Source organism: Ostrea edulis, chromosome 9, assembly GCF_947568905.1.
Source record: "Ostrea edulis chromosome 9, xbOstEdul1.1, whole genome shotgun sequence".
Classification (NCBI taxonomy): domain Eukaryota; kingdom Metazoa; phylum Mollusca; class Bivalvia; order Ostreida; family Ostreidae; genus Ostrea; species Ostrea edulis.
In genome coordinates, this window is record NC_079172.1 from 69,813,337 (window position 1) to 69,827,927 (window position 14,591).

Below are 14,591 nucleotides of genomic sequence, written 5' to 3' on the forward strand. Positions count from 1 at the left end.
ACGTATGATTTTTTGTTTGCTTTGCTGAAATGCGGATCAGCAATGAAACAACCCCAACCCCCCTTCTTCCAGTGAGAAATGTATTTGAAAATGAACAGGGCAATACTTACTTGGTAAATCATTAATTCGAATATAATATCTTTATTTTAATCTATTATTTGATCATTATATAAAGAAATATGACTTACAACAGTGATTTTCGTACAAGTAGATGCTAATTGACAACGAGAAAACAGTATATGTATCAAACTGAAGTATCTTATTGTACACGTTCACTTTCTATTCCATAGAAGGCTGAAAACAGTGATGCGATGTAAATTTAGAGAAAGAAAAAAAAATATTTCCGGCATCTGGTTGTCAAGGGGGTGTGTCCCCATACCAAACTAGGTTATACAAAAATAACTTGCGTTCCTCAATTGGAATTTGACCAATCAGAGACAAGGATACAAGAAGAATTAAATTATCAGAAATTACACAATCAGAAATCAAACAATAATTTGCACATTAATTTCTAAAACTTGTAACTTATTGAAATAATTTATGCCATCAATTTATGATACCTCTATATTTATAAAAGAAGTTCATTGAGTCAATGAGAGAGAGAGAGAGAGAGAGAGAGAGAGAGAGAGAGAGAGAGAGAGAGAGAGAGAGAGAGATGATGATGATGATGCAGATTGTGTGTCAGCTACCCCTAGAGTTGGGCAAACACAGACCCCTGGATATCCCAAAGGTGTGATCAGGTGCGTAGGAGGAATAAGCATCCCCTGTCGACCGGTCACATCCGCCATGAGCCCTGTATTTTGATCAGGTAAATCGAGTTATCCGTGGTCAAAACCAGTGTGCCAAGAACGGCCTAACAATCGGCATGAAAAACGTCATCAACATTTGATCCAAGGATAGGTTGTATTGGCAAACTAGATTGTTTTAACGATCATAGAATTTGCGAAATGCTGATTTTAAACGAGACTATTGGAACCCCTGCACCATCAACTTGATTGTCAGTAGCCTGTTTTGATTTAAAAACTGACCATATGCATATACCCAGAACAAGCTATTGCGTATGGAATCAGTTGAGAGATGTAAACACGATATGCAGTTGATTATGGGATATTGCTACATAAATATGGGAAGTTGACGATGGAGAAGTTGAAATCATTCTGTTTGTCATAAAGTTGAGTTGTTAGTTTGCCGTTAATATCTACTTTCATTAAAATATCTAAATATGAAGCAGAAGTGGACGACTCCGTGCTATCTTTTATTTCGAGTTCACTGGGATATATCAAATCGACATATGAATGAAAATTATTATTGTTGATAGATAATACATCGTCGATACATCTAAATGTTGAGTTGAAGGCCACAGTAAGAGATTTTTTCTTCTCACGTAGACGTTTTTTAATAAATTCTGCTTCATAGGCATATAAAAACGGGTCAGCTAGCAAAGGAACACAATTGGTGCTCATAGGAATTCCAACAGACTGTTGGAAGACATCAGGTGATCAGCACCAAAGACCACGAAGATATTGTAAATAAGTACCTTCAGCATATTTTTTTCTTTCAGCTTCAGAGTACTTGTGTATGAAATCGGAGTGGTGTTTAACAACGTAACTTTTTTGGATAACTGATCACTAGATAGGAGTACATGTATTTGCGTTTTCCATTTTTGTTGAAGAAGCAGCTGTCTATGATGTCAAAAAGTCTAGTCTTTAAGTTATCGTGAGGAATGGTCGTGTAAAATGTTGAAAAGTCATAGGTTTTGATGTTGTTGATTTGAAATAAGTTTGTGATTTCAAGTTTACTAAAAGTTCTTTACAATTCTTTAGAATCCACCTTTGATTAACACCACTTCTGGCATATGCAGTTGTACAGTACGTTTGAAGTTTCTCCTTCATAGCCGTTAATATTTTCGTGAGGAGCAAAGATAGGGGGTTGGTAGAACATTTACTGGATCCAGCAATGAATCTCTGTAAGGGTTTTTATGAGATTTTTTATGAACTTATGATGGAAATGAAGTTCTGTCGCCAATTGAAAGACCGAGGTTCTCTGTATAGGGTCTGTAAGTATCGTTTGGTTTTACTACTTCCGGATACAACAACGTCTGGAATATATAAAGAAGTAACAGCGAGTCAGCGCTAATATGTAATTTGGTGTATCATTTTGCGATCGGCTGCACACACGAGACTGGGAAAACACTGCCATGTAGCTTATTTAGATTCCTAGTCGATGCTACAGTAAGGAAGCGGTGGATACAAAGATGTAGGTACGTAATATTATAATAGCATGTGAAATCAACACACGTGTGTATAAACTGACACAATATACTGGACGTGTTGTATAGATATTTCAGAGGGGGGAGGCCTACAAAAGATTTTAACAGACAAACTGATAAAAATAAAATAATGGGGAAAAAATACTTCAATTTCATAAATTAGGGGGTGGGGGTCAGTTTTTCTTCATTATCGATTTCAACATTTAATAACATTTTTTACTACATAATTCCCTTCTGCCAGAAAAGGGGAAGGGACACTGATTTATTGTATCAATATAGAAGAAAAATAACCTTGCTAGAAAAAGGGGAAAGGATTGACAGGACACCCTTGATACTACTTCCCTGTATATAGGCTCCTGCATGATTAAATTTTGTATTGTGTTTCAAGAGAACTCCCATATATCTTTATTGTATAATTATGTACAAGTGACACCTGGCCTTGATAAGAATTATTGCAAAATTCATATTCTGTGCTGATTTCAGAAACTACAACTTTGTTGTATAGTGAGCCACTTTAAGTCAATAAAAACAGCAACTTATGTTATATTACTTTTTTCATAGACACAAAGTTATGAAACCTGCTGAAGCAGAAGCATCTGCTTCAAACATACATATAGGAACAAAAGTTGATACTGCTACCAAAATAACTGTACCAGACAACAATGAAGTGCATCTACATGATCACGAGTATACAGCATCAAACTCTCAACATTTAAAAAGGTACAGTGTACGATACAAGTATTGTCAATACCAGATACATGTACTAGTGCATCAAACCAGGTAGTTACAACTGTTGTTGTTAAGTTTAGTGTCAGGTGGATTTTGAATTTTCTGTTTTTTCTTCATTCTCATTTCAATGTTATCTAAATTTATATGCACGCCAAATACTATAATGGTATTGTTTTGTTCTTACAGTTTCCCTTGAAGACTTGGATGTTGTAAACTTGCAGTGAGAAATGTACCAGCTTAATTTAAGGAAACCATCCATGACAATTGTGAACACCATCATTACAAGAGGCCCATGGGCCATATCGCTCACCTAAGTCACCTTGGCCCTTATCTGAAGACTTTCCATATATTTATTTGCATGTAAAACCTTAGTCCCAATTGTGGCCCCAACCTACCCCTGTTGGCCATAATTTTTACAAACTTGATTCTGCACTATGTTAGAGAGCTTTCATGTAAATTTCAACTTTTTTGGCTCATTGGATCTTGAGAAGATTTTCCCCTATATTTTTATGTAAAACTTTGATCCCCTATTGTGGCCCCATCCTACCCCCGGGGGCCATGATTTGAACAAATTTGAATCTGCACTATGTCAGGAAGCTTTCAGGTAAATGTCAGCTCCTCTGGCTCATTGGTTCTAGAGATGAAGATTTTTAAAGATTTTCCCAATATATTTCTATGTAAAACTTTTATCCCCTATTGTGGCCCCACCCTACCCCTGGGGGCTATGATTTGAACAAACTTGAATCTATACTATGTCAGGAAGCTTTTAATGTAAATGTCAGCTCCTCTGGCATAGGGTTTCGTAAGAAGATTTTTAATTAACCTACCCTAATTTATGTGATTATCTCCCCTTTGAAAAGGACATGGCCCTTCATTTGAACCAATTTGAAAGCCATTCACCCAAGAATACTTTTGGCCAAGTTTGGTTGAAATTCATCCAGTGGTTCTGGAGAAGAAGATGAAAATGTGAAAAGTTTACAACGACGCCGACAACGACCACAGACAACGGACAAATTTCGATCAGAAAAGCTCACTTGAGCCTTTGGCTCAGGTGAGCTGAAAAGACCCTGGAAAGGTATGTTTTAGCAGTTCGTTAAGGAAAAATGAAGAATGCACTTTTTATACACTGACTAGTTATCAATTTCACAGGTCAGCGCAGATTTCACAATATTCAGTTACCTAGTAATTTGGGGGTGGGGGTGGGGAGTATAAATGTTGCTGTATACACCATTTTCTGTGGATATTTTTCATATGTTCATAAAATTTTGTTTGAAGGGATCATGAACACTGTTTGGAGTGTCCAATCAACTGAAATATCAAAGTCAGAACAATTAAAGAGTGTAATGGATGCAACAGAAGTGACCTAATATGACCAAATTGATATGAATATCTTTTGCTTACAGTAATTACAAGAGTCGACACAAAGAAAAACTTTAATGTGTATTACACCTAATGCAGCTCATTTCCAATCTGTATGCTGGATGTAAATCTGATTCGGCAATTGTGAACCATTTTGGCTTTTTTGGAGAAGTTGCAAGTTGGTGATATATTTCTGGCGTACAAAGGATTTTGTATATTTGACAAACTTCCAAATGACATGACACTTGATATGAAAGGTGAAGATAACTAACAGTGATCAATCTCATAACTCCTACAAGCAATACAAAATAGATAGTTGGGCAAACACGGACCCACTATTTCTTACAAATAAATCCCACTTTTTAAAAGAGGATGCATAACTTTGCTATAAAATTTTCAGATACAGAATCCATGTTGGATGGGAAAATGAGAGTAAAATTTTTAAAATATCCTTAGCCTTATTCTATTATAGTATATATATTGATCTGACAAACTATTTCAGCTTTGTTTGGCCCATGTGATTTTGCAAGTTCCCCTTCTGAAGGAGATTGCAGATAAATCCTACACACTTATTAAATTAATTGCATGTATATATATACCTTAAATCTGCACATACCTGCCACATTGAATTTTGAAAGTTAAAAGTAATGAATACCATACATGCTATATACATTTTTTATATATTCATATGAATATAAAGCCTTTTGGGACGTCTCTATAAGAATGAAATATTCTCGAGAGGGACTTTGAATAATACACAAACAATCAACAATAAAGCTTTTTGTTCTCATTCTGAAAGTTTTCAAATCTGCATTATTAAAAAGAATGTAAAATCCATTGTTTTTAGTAAATGCATGTAAGTTAATGATTTTTGTAAAGCTGGACACTGTGTCTATACATATTTTGGTTCATCTAAAATAAGAAAAACTCTGTTTATAATGTTTATTTAATAGTATACATGTAATTACATAACTTTGATAGATGCACCACTGATATCATAATAAAGTATATGTACATGTGGTTATATGTGTGTGTTTTAGACTGCAAAAATACTTTATTATTATAATTAAACTCTATCACGCTTAAAATGTTTGTTGACCATAATATAACTAATGTGAACTATTTGAGTGTCAATAGGAATCAACACTAGCAAATCACAGCATTGGGTGTCTTTCATGTGTTGTTGTCCTTGAAACTGATGCCAATATTCATATTTTGTTTTGATGTGCAGCGAACCATTCCTTGCATCACATTCTAAAATGGCAAATGTCATTACATGTGTTGATAAAATATACATGATTTACAAGTGCTCTGATTAGTGGTGAAAGTATTATACTGCATGCATACTTATTTTGACATAGATGCACTGCAGTATTCAAACCTTGATCCAAATAAAGTTTATAAAGAACATTAACAGTTCAATATCACAATGAAGCCTAAGTAGTATTTGTATTTCATTCATAAAATGTTACTTTAAAGTTATGATAAACTTGCATACATCCATAATAATATATATGAATACATATATGTACAGCTAATGTACATGTATTAGGTACACATACACGTAACTGTTCAATATATAATGCTGACTTACTAAGAGGGAAATCCCAACATTTGCACAGGCCTCTTTAATTGTCATGTTCGAGCTGAAAATGGGCACTTAACCTCAATTAAGAATTTCAGGGGTTGCTGACAATGGTCTGTTGCCCTGCGGAATGAGGATGTAGTTAATTCCTCCATTGTTGTTGTGACCTTTGACTGTTCCGACTTTGGATGTTTTATCCAACTACTGGCGTATTTTACATTACGTACATGTACTATCGTTGTTCACCCCTCCCCCCTTCCCCATTACGTTCGTATCGACACAAAGCAAGTTTTATGCATAATGCTTTTTTATTTTCAAGTATGCATATATTTTCAATTGCAATGATTTGAGAATATAAAAACGTATCGTACATCTCTCTAGCTCATAGATTACGCTTTTACCAACCTGCACTTTATCTCAAAGACGTACATGTACCCTCATCGACGCTTGTACACTGGTGGTTATTTCACGTAATTCGTCAAACACGAAGCGAAGAATCCTCGACGACTCCACTGTTGCTTCAATTCCCGTGTTTATCTCGTTAAAACCTCCACATAATCGATTGATAACGCTATATCTATGTATATCACTTTCCACACAGTTGTTGCGAAGGCTGCTTAATTCCTTGAATTCACACACGGATCCCAAATTCTAAGTTCACAATTTAATAAACATTAAAACACAAACTGCGATACACATCTACAGATATATTATAAAAGAAATATAACACATTCAATGATTATGAAACATGTAAATGAGTCGGTAATTAGATAATACAGATCAATGTATATCTAAATCATACAAATCTAAAATCGCCACATTGGATACCGAATAATAATCTTCAACTATTAATGAACTATGAATAAATGCTAGATCTATTGATATAAACAGACAAGATCCTAACACAAACCTGTTTCTATTCTTAATTTCCTATTCAACTTGTATTCTACTTTACTATACACTCCATGTTATTTCACTTCTCTACCAATTCTACTTGTTCAAGTCGGTCCAGCTGTCTTCTGTTAAATTCACTTCCTAACTTAATAATGTTAAAATGTAAACAATCGGATAAAAACGGAGATGGACTAAAAACTAATGACAAATCATACTAAGACAAAAACGGAATAATCAAAATTCTCTCTAAAGCAAATAAAATGAAACTGATAATAAATCAAAATAATTAGAAATGCAGGAAATAATCTAAAATGTTAATATAATTGCGGATTCTCAACAACAGTGCAATCTGAGAAGTTGATGTACCCGGAAGTTAATAATCTCGCTAAATCTCGACGATCACATGACGAGACTTACATACCCAATTTAGGGCTTTTCAGAAAAGGTGATTTGAGGTCCTCGTTTTCATCTATATCAACATCAGCAGTAATGACATGTCCAGCTGGACTATAGTTGAAAGAAGATGAAGAACAAGAACACGTAGTTGGATTAAGTTTAAGATGGTCTATATCTAGGCGCTGCAAAGTTGGTTTATAATTGAAAAGTTTGGATGCAATAGTAAAAGTATATTTGTAGGAAATACTGGATGTAGACTTGAACTTGAAATAAGTTGGAATACACGACTGAACTTTTTTATGACGAAGAATGTTGCTTATGTTGACGACATCTATCCCTTTGTTTGTAAATTTGAGCTTAAGGAACTGGCGGCACGATTTGGAAGGAATATCATTGATGATCCGTGGTGGTTTAAAGAGCTTGTGATTGGCAACATCCATGATCATAGAGTTCAGTCTATATTCAAGAGTTGAAAAATCCAAGTATGGACTAGCTGTGGTTTCTTGAAATAACGTATGTAAAACTCTCAATGGAACAGAGTAGAGTTTTGTGCGAATACAATGTGGACCTAATTGTTTGTTGATGTAAGGTAAAAGTGAATCAAACGTGGCATCATTTATACTTGGTCTTCTATATGAACGATGTCCATGACTTCATTTCCGTCTTTGAGTATTGGGAAAGAGTCCCATCACATTAACGTTATTTCCTTGTGGACTAGTCAAATATCCCACATCATATACATTATCATAGCATCCGTATGGAAATGCAGTACCCAGAGTCCTGATCCAGTGATCCTCTCGTTGTCAACGAAAAGGGGTACTTAATGTTGGACTATTCGTGTGATGGTAAATGTTTTCCAAAATCCTTACCTTCATGGACAGTATGGAGTTGTCCGGTGAGTTAAAATGCTTGTAAAGAAGTTGGTTACCATCATTATTTATTTGAAATCTGTGCCCCGATATTCTTTTATTAAGTGAACCCTTGGTTTCTCCCACATAAATTAAACCACATAGATTACACTCAATAGCGTAGACAACGTTAGAAGATTTACAAATCAAATTATCAAAGGTTTTTCTACAGTGAAATTACTACTAAATGAATTTCTTGTGATCCGTATGTCACACGTTTTACAATTTTTTTTTATTTGTATTCATATTTGTATTCATTTTGTATTCATTTTGTATTCATTTTGAGATCGAGTACATGAGATATGAATAGGAACCATCAAATACATCTCTTATGGGAACATGGCAATCTTTAATTTGGGTGTATGAATTTTGATTTCTGTACCAAAGCTGATGATTATTTCATTGTACATACGACATATCTTTGATATCCCGAAGGATAATCCGAGGGACACCAACCTGTTGGAGCCTGTGTCCCTTATAGACTCCACATAGTGACACCTTTTTATACTTGGCGACGTGTCAGTCAGTATTGTTTCGTTATTGTGTATATTCATGAATGAACATGTATCGAGCGACAAGTATACTCGGGAACAGACTGTCCACCAGCAGAGATACATGCTCGATGGCCAAATGAAAGGCGACGAAAACGAACAGGATCAATCTCATAACTCCCCATAAGCAATACAAAACCGAGAGTTGGGCAAACATGGACCCCTGGAGTTATGAGATTGATCACTGTTCGATATCTTCACCTTTCACTCATTTTCATTGTATACATGCATCTAATGCATTGTTTTGAAATATTTTAAGTGCCTTACAATATACACAAAATTTAGTCAAGTAAAACAAATCGCATTCCAATACCCTATTGATTTATTTTTCCCATTTCCTCACATACATCAGATACTACACCATTCTGTGCTAGGTAAACTTGGTGCCTCTGTTGCTCAATCACAAGCTGCTCCTGTATAATACCGAGGCGTTGTCTCTCTATTTCCAACCTCACTGTTTCAACAAGGCGCTGCTTTTTTATTTCTAATGTTTCCTCTTCAAATTGAAGCGGTCGCTCTTCATATGCCATGGTGTTTTTTTTGTTTTTGTTTTTTTTTTTTTGCTTTTTGTTTTGTTGTTGTTTTGTTTTGCTACATGCACTGGGTCTCTTCGTTGCTCGACAGCTAATGGTGGAAGAGGTTACACCAATCTCTACGTGTAAAAGTAAACATGATTTAATGTAGCTTGATAATTAAGAAATGCATAAGTCACAAATATGTCTGTGCTTTTAAGCATTTAAGTAATTTATGAATAGAATTTTGCTTCATACTTAGATATTTTATTGAAAGTAGATATTAACGGCAAACTAACATCTCAACATTATGACAAACGGAATGATTTCAGCTTCTCCATCCTCAACTTCCCATATTGATGTAGCAGTATTCCATTGTCACCTGCTTATGGTGTTTATATTTCTCAACATGTTCGATACACAAGAGCTTGTTCTGCTGATGGTCAGTTTTTAAATATCTGACAATGACATGGCAAGAACAGATGGTGATATTGAACTGATGATTGGCGCAGACTGCAGTAAACTTTTAATATTTTTGAAATATTGAAAGTGTTGGAAACCTTTAATTGATGAAAAACTAATTTGGTTATTGCCTGAGGGGAAGTCATTCAATGCTGAAATTATCTACCATCCCGAAAGATGCTTACATCAATCATCTGTCTGGAATCGATATAAACTCTATACAGGTCATTGATACAAGATCTCTAAAGGATCATTTGGACAGTGTTTTTGAATATTGAGAGTATGGGTACATATTGCAACCCAAAGTGTAGAGGATGTCGATGCAGTCAATATAGCGTTGGTAATGGAAGATATACAATACAAGAAGAGCACGAATTACGTGTGAGAGAATCTGGATTGCGATATGATACATTTGGGAAATACTGGACTAACATACCCATGGAAACAAGATCCGGTAAATCTACCAAACAACATCAAAGCAGCATTTGGACGATTGAAATCAGTTGAACAGAGACTCTTCAGTAAGGGACAAAGACTATGCCCAGGAATACCAAACACAAATTGAGGATATGATACACAGAAACGCAGCAAGGAAACTGACGAACACAGAAATTCACTCATATGAAGGACCAGTACACTACATTTTGCATCATCGAGGCAAGCTACTGACAAACAAGTTGATGGTACAGGGGTTTCAACAGTCTCGTTTAAAATCAGCATTTCGCAAATTCTATGGTCGTTATAACGATCTAGTTTGCCAATACAACCTATCAATGCATACTGATTTTGACAACGGATAACTCTGTTTGCCTGATGAAGATATAGGGTTCACGGCGGGTGTGACTGAGGATGCTTACTCCTCCTAGGCACCTGATTCCACCCTTTGTGTGTCGAGGGGTGGGATCAGGTGCCTAGGAGGAGTAAGCATCCCCTGTTGACCGGTCACACCCGCCGTGAGCCCCACATTTTGATCAAGTAAACGGAGTTATCCGCAGTCAAAATCAGTGTGCCAAGAACGGCTTAACAATCGGTATGAAACACGTCAGACAGCATTAGACCCAATGCGAGGTTGTATTGACGAACTACATCGTTATAACGACCATAGAATTTGCGAAATGCTGACTTCAATCGAGACTGTTGAAACCCCTGTACCATCAACTTGTTTGTCAGTAGCTTACCTCGATTTAAAAACTGACTATACGCTGAACAAGCTCTTATCGAATCAGTTAAGATATATAAACACCATATGCAGGTGATAATGGAATATTGCCTACATAAATATGGGAAGTTGGCGATGGAAAAGCTGAAATCATCCCGTTTGTCATACAGTTGAGTTGTCAGTTTGCCGTTAATGTCTACTTTCAATAAAATATCTAAGTATGAAGCAGAAGTGGACGACTCTGTGGTGTCCTTTATTTCGAGCTCACAGGGATATATCAAATCGACATAGGGATGAAAGCTATTATTGTTAATAGACAAAACGTCATCGATATATCTAAATGTCGAATTGAAGGCCACAGCGAGAGCTTTTTTCTTCTCGCGTAGAAGTTTTTGAATAAATTTTGCTTCATATGAATATAGAAACAGGTCAGCTAACAAAGGAACACAATTCGTGCCCATGGGAATTCCAACAGACTGTTGGAAGACCTGATCACCAAAGACCACGAAGATATTGTCAATGAGGAACTCTAGCATATTTTTTATTTCAGCTTCAGAGTACTTGTGGGTGGAATCAGAGTGGTGTTTAACAAAGTAAGTTTTTGAATGACTGATCACTAGATATGAATATTTCCATCTTCAGTTTTTGTTGAAGAAGCAACTGTCTATGATGTTTGAATTTGCACTATGTCAGGAAGCTTTCATGTAAATCTCAGCTTTTCTGGCTCAGTGATTCTTGACAAGGATATTTTTAAAGATTGTTTCTATATATTTGTATGTAAACCTTTGATCCCATATTGTGACCCCATCCTACCCCGGGGCAATGATTTTAACGAACTTGAATGTGCACTATTTCAGGAAGGTTTCGTGTAAATTTCAACTCTTATGGCCCAGTGGTTATTGAGAAGAAGATTTTTGAATGAACCCACCCCATTTTTGCAATTTTGTTATGATCTCCCTTTTGAAGGGGACATGATCCTTTATTTAAACAAAGCTGAAAGCCCTTCATCCAAGAATATTTTGGCCAAGTTTGGTTATAATTGGTCCAGTGGTTCTGGAGAGGAAGTTGAAAATGTAAAAAGTTTACAGACAGACGACGAACAACAGGCGATCAGAAAAGTTCACTTGAGCTTTCATCTCAGGTGAGCTAAAAAGCAAAAGAAACATCGATCAAACTATATCGTTTGTATACAATATCTAAGCATGGAAATGTTGGATTATATGATAAATAGGATATTACATGCCAAAATCCATATAATATGTCATATCAGACCATATTGACCCTGATATCATAGATTCATTCATCATTCATAAATGTGTAAATTTTGACATCTTTTCAAAGAAATAATACAATAGTACATGAAGGAATACATCTTATACAACAACCGTCTCAATAGATACCTGTACATATCTCATATAACATTTAACATAATATCACTGAGTGTCAATTATGTACAGTATACATTAATGTCCAGTATGTACAGTGTATATCAATGTCCAGTATGTACAGTGTATATCAGTGTCCAGTATGTACAGTGTATATCAGTGTCCAGTATGTACAGTGTATATCAGTATTTCATACAGAAGTACATGTGCATATGAATTGATTTTATTTTTATTTGAAACAAAACTTATAACTGCACCCCTACGCATCTCAAGGTGGGGGACCATATTATCAAGAGTTCAACATGGGTGAACAATTTCGGCTTATCAACATCTTACAATCGAAAAATAAGTGTCATCAGTCGTCAAATCATGTCACCATCAGATTTTTCACATCGGGCGATAAGACGTTACTTAACAAATGAAGCTTGTAAAACCCTGGACCCAGCTGCATGAAGGTTAGTTAACTTTAACTGACAGTTAACTTCAAGTTAACACTCTATGATTGTTTAAGTTAATGGCAAGTTAACAGTCAGTTAAAGTTAACTAACCTTCGTGCAACTGGGTCCTGGTAAACATCTTTGTCGCATCTAAACTTGATTATGGAAACTGCCTATATTTTGGTGCTGGGAAAAACATTGGACCGGTTGCATAATACTGCTGCTTGTCTAGTTACGAGGTCGGCGAAACGGGAACTCATGTATCCGATTCCAGCGGAACTTGATTGGCTTCCCATGTGTGTTGCTAAATAGCGGATCGGAAAACGGGAAGGAAGACGTAAAGGGACGGAAAACGGAACAGAATTTAAGAATCAAAATGATTACTGTAGCTAAGATAACACCAAAAATCGGAAGAAAATATGTTATTATGATTATAATCATAACTTTGGGAATTTGTTTACATTAAGCGGTGAAACAATTTTATCTGCATCATAATTGATTAAGCGAAGTTAAACGACTGTATAATAATTTACAAAAATGTTGAAATGTCGGCATTGACAGATGCGTTAGCGAGCAGCGACACCTATGGGTAGAGACTGGAAAGAACACACGTACTTTAAATGCCTCCCCCCCATATTCTCCAGAAAGGTCAATATGGCCTATGAAATTTTTGTTTTTCGGTCAGTACGGCCGATCGTTTTTTAGTGTTTATCGGCCACAGGAAAATAACCGCTATCCATCTTGGTTTGTCATAATACAAGTACTCAATCGATCATTTGTAAAGAATATTTTGATTTGGTTTTCGAAAAACTTCTGTCCAATCAAAATTACTTTGAGAAAAAATAAAAAAAAGGTACCCCTGTTGATCTCGCATGTGTTTGCAACAATACATCGGGGAACCAGTTTTGAAGAAGAAAAAATGGCTTCAAAGAAGAGAGTCCGGTTTGATGATCATGATTGGCAACAAACCCTATTAAACATAAGATTTTCCGATCGCAGTAGTTCAGTGCTTCGTAACAAGGCCGTGACTTCGAATACCGATCGTGACATAGCCGCATCAAACATAAGTAAACATGGTTAGTGATTGCTCCTTCGCCAAACGCTCGTCATTTACTAGATTTAGAAGTGAGAATCACGGGTCATTCGGATGCGACCTTAAAAACGGAGGTACTGTGTCGCGGCAGGCGTTAGCACGTTAAAGAAGGGGGGGGGGGCTTTTATTCATTGGAGGTAAAATTTGAAAATGCAATTTTTTTTCAGTATTATTATTCTTATTATTTGTCATTATTATATTTTATCTTTATTAATAATTTTCATGGTAGATTAATGATTTTGAAATAAAAATCAAACGGTGGATTCTGTGGATGACTTCCCGCTCTCTCTGTAATTTCTGCTTCCCTTGTTCATGATAAACCTTTATTTTGCAAAATACTGACCCCCTCATAACCTTATTGCATACAATATTTTCCGTTTCCCGTTCCGTTCCGTCTTCCGTTTCATTTTCCGTTCCGCGTTCTAGCAACATCCGCTTCCCATCTATTACCGACCTCAATTAAAAATTTTGACCCATACATATTGTTCTTTCCGCGTGTATGCGCCGTCCTTTACACAAATACAAACCAAGTCGACCATTACGGTCAGAATCGAAGTCTCAACTTGTGGTGGCAAAGATCAGAATAAAAAAATACGAACAACACCAACTTAGCTGGGCTGCAGCACATCTCTGGAATGACCTTCCAGAGGACATCAAGAAGTCAACATCTCTTGAAATTTACAACAAAAAATCTTAACACTCATTTTCATTAAGTAGCTTTACCTTAACTAACGTTTGTAAACTGTGACAGTTCTTAAGCATCAAATACCAACAAAATCAAAAATGCTTTTAAATACTAATCTTAATTATAGTGTTTATTTTGATAATTTTACAGATATATAAGATCTTATG